At 43.0% G+C, this 8,035-nt stretch overlaps 1 long non-coding RNA gene across 1 annotated transcript in view; it reads right to left on the bottom strand.

Moving 5' to 3' along the window:
* Window positions 1–1,284: 1,284 nt before the first annotated feature.
* Window positions 1,285–8,035, bottom strand: part of LOC138504741 (uncharacterized) — a 171,208-nt gene continuing 164,457 nt past the window's right edge. The window contains exon 3 of the long non-coding RNA XR_011279939.1: window positions 1,285–1,758. This is a non-coding gene — a long non-coding RNA (uncharacterized lncRNA). The remainder of the gene's footprint in view (window positions 1,759–8,035) is intronic.

The raw sequence follows: 8,035 nt of genomic DNA, 5'->3' as shown, positions 1-8,035 counted from the left end.
CCCTCTCTCCCTCCTTTTCCACACAGCATGCCAACTGGCCATCGCGAGCATCCCAGAGTCTCACAGGTACCCAGCACTCTCGCCAGTCCTGCAGCACTTGCATCAGGGACTGCACTTGCTTCATTGCTACTGCGCACGGTCAATTACCCATTGAGAATGGCATCTCTCAGCACTTGCCCAGTTTCTGATCAACTGGGCGCATCAGAATTCCCCCCTGCACTTGTCCTCCTCCCATTCCCCTCTCTTGTACTGTCTGTGCCCTTGCATAATCTGAACGTACCATGCCTTTAAGATCGTCTATCTTTCCCTCCCAGTCTCCCCTCCTGCATGGACGATCTTGGAAAAACTGCAGAATTGTCATCAGACATATTTTCTGTTATCTACACTCACTCTGTCTGGGCTGACTGGTTATCATTCAGAAACTCAAGGGTTCTGAATGACTGTTGTTTTTCTCCCCTGTTCCCTCCCTCCTTGAACGCCTTGAAACACTTGCCTTGTGTTTAGGCGCTTTACAAATAAACATTACCATACCATACCTCTGCTAAAACGAGTCTGTAGTTTATTAATGACATGCATTTTAGCAGCCTAAGTTTCCAAATGAATCAGAAGGAGGGAAGTGAACATTTTGCAATCAGTGTCAATAAGTGAAATGGATCGGTAATTTTTTAGTTCAGATCTAATTGACTTTTCAAAGATAGGAACACCATTTGCTGTACTCCATGAGATTGGCATCAGACTGGTATCTAAAATACTCCCAAATTGCAGGAACAGAACATTAGTCCATTTAAAAGGGTCTGCCTTAAAGGTGGCATATGCAAGGCCATTCGGCCGTGGTGCCCTGGATTTCTTACATTTTATAATTAAATGATAAGTGATTTCTCTATCTAGTTCAAATGGCCAATTCTGTTCAAAAGCTGAGATATTAATAGCACGACCATTACACATACTTTTTAATGGGATGCCACACATATCTCCCAAAAAATGCATCCACTTGTGTCTGACACTACATTGATTTGGGATGTATTGAACACACAGTCTTGTCTATTAATCAGGGTCCAAAAGGTTCCTACATTTAATGAAATCAGAGTTTGTAACATAACCTCAGCATACATTTGTATCATTGACCCTCTAGTTGATTTACAAAATTCTTTCTATTTTAGCTTAATTATTTTTAAGTAATTCAATTTTAGTGCGGGTCTAAGGATAGGGTCTTAAGATATCTGATCTCTTTTCTCATAATTACCTTTGCTCCTGCTACCTCCTCATTATCAATATGGATGGGCTTAATGTAGCTCCGACCTCTATTTTTAGAATTTGTGCGAACTTGGTTAAACATATCGCCAACAAAGCCATCAAAGTTCTTTGCGTTAAACGCTTCCATCTTCTACTCCAATGTGGTCAGTTTCCTAATGGAGTGTAATGGTAAATGTAGGGCTGAAAAGTTTGAATCAGACCACCGAATGGCATTGCCTGAGGCGGTAGTTCTCAATTGGGGCATCTTAATGCATTTCCTAATATTTAAAACCAAAATAAATTGAACCTCTAGAATACCATGGTCACTCCATTCATTTTTAAACACTGAGAAAGAAGTGCAACAATTTAACAGATAATCATCGTTGAAAACATAATCTAAAGTTGATGAACTTGCTCCTGTGAACCAAGTTTGCATGTTGTGAGTTTCACCAAAGTTCCTCCAATTCAGCTCCTCCAGTTCTCAAAAGCTAGGCACCAGCTCCTACCTGTCTGTGATTTGAAATTCTGAGAGAACATATCGACAATTCAGTTCCAGCATCCTCAAGATCACATGTAGCGTTCACATTTTCAGCAACAATCACCATCCCATTGCTATTCAAGGTTAGCCATAGTAGTCATCTTTCCAATACTACAGCTATGAAACCACTAAGATCAGAAATCCCTGTGTGTTAGTAAATATTAACCAGAAGAAATATGCATGACTGATCATCCGAAGTAAAGGACACTGCCATGGAACCAAAGATTAAGGGGCTGATTCATGGAATTTGTGCACCGAAAAATGGGGATTTGTGTGCCATTCTGGCGGCAAATCCCCATTTGTTAAACAGGGATTTGCGGGCAGATTGGCGCACAAATCCCTGTTTTTCGGCGCACAAATTCCATGAATCAGCCCCAAAATCTTTCAATGCACTTACATTCATTGCCAGGGCAGAGTCGATTGCAATAATAAGCCCACCCGAGGCCCTCGCACCCTTACTCATCCTAGCAGATTGAGAGAAGACCTGATAGCCATCCATAACCCGAGACTCAGTCTACCATGTCTCTTGTAAGAGAAAGCAATTTGTGACCATTAAGAGGTTGGTGACTACCGGGTTTGTAAGTAAATGGTGGCTTCCCCTTGAGTGCCAAGATTTTATACATAGTGACATCTCTCTCTTTTCAGCATTAACCTGCCCTGAGATGCTAATGGTCACATTTGCTCCAGAGGGTTGACGTGAGTGATGGCCATTGGAACGGTCATCTTGAAGGGTAGCTAATCTCCTCCCTTGATAGATCTAGTCAAAGTATTTTGTCCCCCTAGGGGACCCATACATTCCTCATTACGAGAGCTCAGGTTACATACATCAAAACCAAGGGCTTGCATGCTTAGCCTTCTAGAAAGGACAAGCTCTTTCACTAGATTAGAATTTAAATAAATTATGATAGACTCAGGGTGATTTCTATCTAAAAAAACTACCCGATCAATATCAGTAGATGAAAGAAGTGCCAAGTCTGGGATCTCACCAAAGATCGTCAGTATATTCCCTCTATTAAGACACACCCGATAATCGGGTCCCAGTTGGCTGATTAGCTTTAATACATACTCATATTTATTTTGATCATTCATCAAACCCACCTGACTTGGAACTTTTCGGACCCAATTCTATTCCCATTGAGGTTGGGAATTGGCATGCAATTTGGGGCCGACAGGCTCAGGCATATTTACATGACCCCAGTTATGTGGGTGTAAAATGGGGGTATGTGGTCTGCTTAGGAGGTCCCCAACCCCAGCAGCCAATGTTGGATACATATTATATGGTATATTCCCCATAGCCCTTGAGCCCTGGTCCATACAATCAGTACAATTAGAATTGAATGGCAATTTCACATTGTTATTATGGTAGAATGGTAATCTCTAATCGGATACCGGCTGCAGTGAGAGATGGGTGGTGAAGGTAGGTTCATGCTACAAAGAGTCAGGACAATACATGTTCTGCAACAAATTATCCCTCTTGGTAGAGAGTGGTTGAAATCTACAATCTGGTGCCCGGGGCATTGCGGTAAAAAGTAGATTCTCAGTTGTAACAAAGCGTTTATTTAGATATATAATTGCAATTTAATAGACCCAAAATACCAGTCCCAGCTACCTCCTTTGTTGAATCAACCGGTGCCCCTGCACTGGTTGAGGGCAGCACACTGATCTGTGTTGCCAAAAGCACCAGGAACTGAACACCAAGGTCAGTGGAATTCTGAGTCAGTAAATCTGTAGGTACAGTCTCAACCTTATCCCACAGACCCGGTCCAGTCTGAGAGGTAGAGTCCACAGTCAGTGACTTTACCAGGTGGTGAGTAGTCATAATCCTATCTTCAGTCACCGGGAGCAGACTTTTTGGCAGGACGAGTTCTGAGAAAGGTTGTGAAGCATTAGATGTGTTTTTTCGTGCCTGCAGGAGTTGTTTCTTTATAGCTTTGGCTGTTTTTGCCTTAGACATATTATTAGCTAGCATTGTTACATGAGAGGTTGACAAGCCCTCCCCTACCTCTTTAGGGTTTCTGTTTACTGGTGAGTCTCTAGTAAAGTCAACAATGTCTGGATCCTGAGTGGGTATGCTAGTTGATCTCATACCCTCCTTCAGTTGACTACTTCGGGACAAAGGGCCAGGGAGATTATAAATTGCAGTAGAAGCTGCCGAGCATATCTCAAACTCCTTTTGCTTACCTGTAGGGACACAGTTATCATTCTTATGCCGAGGACACGCAGATTTATGTATGCCTAAATGAACCCATGGAAGCTATACAGAGAGTACTCACATGTGCCAGTAAAATTAGGAGTTGGGTGGTTGCTAATAAGCTCTAGCCAATCCCAACAAAAACGAGGCCATCTTGTTTGGTCCCAAGATCAAACTGGCCAAAACCCAACTACATCTACCTTGTCCTGAGCTTTTTGAGGCCTCTAATCATTTGTCTCAAAAGTACAAAATTTTGGAAGTCTATGGCAGGGAATCCTGAGCTGCAATTTGCAGGTCAGTGAGACAGTAAAATCTGTTTACTACCAACTTAGATTGGTAGAACCACTGCTACCATTGATTGCACCAAAAGGCCGCTCTCTGGTGGTCGGGGGCTTGGTTAATTCAAGGCTTGACTACTGTAATGCTATGCTTATTGGTGCAACAAAAAAGCAAATCCAACGGTTACAGGTGGCACAGAACTCAGCTGTTAGGGTGATTTTTTCACTGCCACATCGTTCACATATTTCACAACCTCGCAGGGATCTCCATTGGTTGCCTGTGCAACACAGGGTACTGTTTAAGACCCTCTGTTTGGTTTTTAAGTGCATTGATGGGACCGCTGCAAGATATTTGCGGTCAAAGATCCTGGTTTACCGTCCAAAACGCTGTTTGCGGTCATCAAATCAACAGCTTCTGGTGGTTCCCCATTCAAACTCTGTGACATGGGGTGATAATCGTTTTTCCCATGCCGGTCCTAAAGCATGGAGAATATAGAGTAATTGCTGGAGTTTAGAAAAAAAAGCTGACAACTGCTGAATTTGCATTCTCTATTTCTGTATTATTCTATCACCTGCGCCCAGATGCAATTTTTTGCCGGGTTCCCCTCTTGGAGATATGCATGTTACAAATTTCCAAATACAAATACAAATACAGTTCACTGGCAACTGTGCCTGGCCTTCTCCCGGATTAGCCCCAGGCAATAACCCCAATTGCGACCACAGTCCGGGGCCCAAGAGATCCAATTTGCCATTCACCTCAGAGAGTAGGATTGAAGTTTTCTTCATCTCGCTTCATATATTGTCGTATTAGGCAAAAAAGGAGCTCATAACCATATTTAGAGCACAGAAAGTCGGTGGGTCAGACTGATTCTGTCATCTACCTCCTGAAGAGTGCAGTACATAGCAGAATTTACTGTAAGATTTCCGACCTCAGCTGAAGATTCAGCCCTAACCCAGGAGTGACCATCTGGTTCAATTACATTTGTTAAATCGGTGGGTGAGCCAGGATCAGACACATTGTGATTTTGTTGCATATCACCCACATCTGCCGTGGCTCTATGCGGCACCTTCTCCAAGGCACTTGGAAAAGGATTATTATCCATGACCATATCTGCAAATTTGATGATGCTAAGGTCAGTTAAGTCTTTAGATCTGATCCCCACATTTTGCCCATTCATAACAGAGTGGTCCAGCATTGCAATTTCTTTTACTGTAACCACTGCTTTAAGTTCTGTGCTAGATCCAATAGCTTTTACACAGTAGCGATCCATAAAGCGTTGGTTGGCAATTGGGGAAAATGGAGGCTTTTGACTGGGGATTTTGAGGCCAATATTAATAATTTTCACAGAATGCGGCAGCAGTGGCTGTTTCACCTTCCGTTTGCCTTTTGCCTGAGTTTCCGTTCCGGCACCGGCATCTACTTTACATTGTTGATTGCTAAAATTCTGCACACCATGCATAGATATTCTAACATCCATGTTAATTGGGCAAGGTGTAATAGGAGGTTTAAGAAGAATATGTAATTGAACGGGCACCATTAGCACCAAATTACTGTTACTCGCAATGCATTCTGGAGCAGATAGGTTCTTCGTTGGTAAATTGGCTTCTAAGCCCTGCTCTCATACCGGAGCCGGTATTTGTTGCTCACCGGTTAGAGGGAGGGCTGTTGGAGCGTATCTGGAGCCCAGATCAAAGGGAGAAAACTCCCCCAGTCTCTAAGCAATCTCTTCATTTTTTACTCTAAGATTTGCAGGTGTCTGACACCAGTTTCGGTGTAGCTGGTATGTAGCTGGAGGACAGTTCAAAGGGTGAGAAGCTCCCCACAGTCTCTTGATTCTCCCCAAAAAATTTCCAAAAACCTGACACCACAGCAAAGTTCAATGTAGTAAGCAGTCCTATCGTGGAAGGTGTGATGAGATAAAGGATGTGCCTTTAATAGTTCCGGAGTAGTCCGGAGTCAGGCAAGAGGTTCTCAGACAGCAGGCACAAAAGCACAGAACACAGGACACACTGCGATACTCCGCTATCAGTCAGTATAACAGGCACTTTTTACACTTGCGTGGAGCCACTCACCCACACAGTGCACCAACAGTAACAGGTTCAAGGGAAAAATTACATTGGGAAATGTAAGACCAAAGTTACAGTAGGCCACAAATCACAATAGGACACCTAGGAGCAAAATTAGCAGTAGGGAACATGGGAGAAACATCAAATTGGGACAAATGGGAGCAAACATTCTACAAAGGGCACACATCACACCATGAAACATGGGAGCCCAATAACTATTGAACATCTGGAGCAGAATTACAGTGGGATACCAGGGAGCAAAATCGAACTGGGATACCTGCGAGCAAAACATAACGTGGAACACAGATTATTGTGGGACACCCGGGAGCAAATTCACATTGGGGGACTTGGCAGAAAAGGTTTCAGTTGAACATAAATTACAGTTTGACACATGAGGGAAAAACCACATTGCGATACATGGGATACAAATGTACACTAGGGTACACATCACAGCAGTCTGATATGTGGGAGCAAGTAGAGCATGAGTTTCAGTAGGACACCTAGGATAAAATTATACTGGGACACCAGTGGGACACCTGGGGCCAAAATCATAGTGGGACACCTGAGAGAAAAGTTACAGCAGGATGCCACCTTACATGCTCATAGAGCGGTCTGGGTATGGGTCAGTGTGTACGTGTGAGGCAAGACAGGGCCCGTGCGACATGGCTAGCAGGTAAACAGGACTACAAACATAAGACATGGGGTATCCCCCCCACCAGTGCTCTGTGTTCTCTTGCAATTCATTTTGCTGCCTAGTTAGTAATGAACCTTTGAATCATTGCATCCAGAAGAAATTACATTCAGAAAAAAAATAATTATGTTCAAAAGAATATATATGAATAAGAAACCGGTTTAGGTTGATGTGCTCGAATACATTTCATCGAAGGAGAATTTATTGGTTTTTTTTGTTGACAGGTTGATTTTGCTGCATACATATGCGGGTGAGACCCCTGCAGCCCCCACCTTGAACCCTTATTATTTCCCTAAACCCACCGTCAAATATATATGTGGGAAAACCCGTTGTGAAAAATGCTATGAATTCTCCTTGGATTAAATATATTGCTGCAAATCTCCCATTCCCTAGGAAAACCACTTGTGATACACACATAAACATTTGAAATTGATTTTAATATGAAGACAATATAAGAAAAGGAAAAAGTCCAAAGCACTTCAGACTATAAAAAGTCCTTCCGCAGGGACATAATCTGTGAGAAAACACAAGAAATAAGTAAACAAGATAAAAATGGATATAATCTCTATTAATATGTCATATAGTATATTCTGAGATTTTTTGTTTGGGCTATTAGCTGTTGCTTGCCACACCTATAAGCCTAAGCAATTGCATTATAGTACAGATAGAGAGAGAATGTGTTTTTTCAAAGGTAGTCTTCTCAGAGTTAAGGACTTAGGGTCTCATCGCAAGTCTGGCAGTAATCCGGTGCAATTACTGCTGAGCGGAAATAGCATTACTGCCGTGTCGTGCTGCAGAATTAGTGCTGAATCACATCCTGGCGTGAACATGCCCCCGACTCCGGCGGTAACTCTATTAGAGTCGGTCGGTAACTGCGCCGAAATAAGGGCTACCACTGAGAAAGCAGACCGAATAGCGCTACCGCCGGCAATCCCGGTGCTATTAGCGCCAGCGCTAACAGCACCGGTGGAAATTGCATCACTGCTGGAACAGGAAGCATCACAGCAGCCATTTTGGAAAACACAATCCACAACATT

The sequence above is a fragment of the Ambystoma mexicanum genome, chromosome 11, assembly GCF_040938575.1.
Source record: "Ambystoma mexicanum isolate Mex_15411 chromosome 11, UKY_AmexF1_1, whole genome shotgun sequence".
NCBI lineage: Eukaryota > Metazoa > Chordata > Amphibia > Caudata > Ambystomatidae > Ambystoma > Ambystoma mexicanum.
The sequence above is the reverse complement of the archived record's forward strand: the minus strand, read 5'-3'. Positions and strand labels throughout refer to the sequence as shown.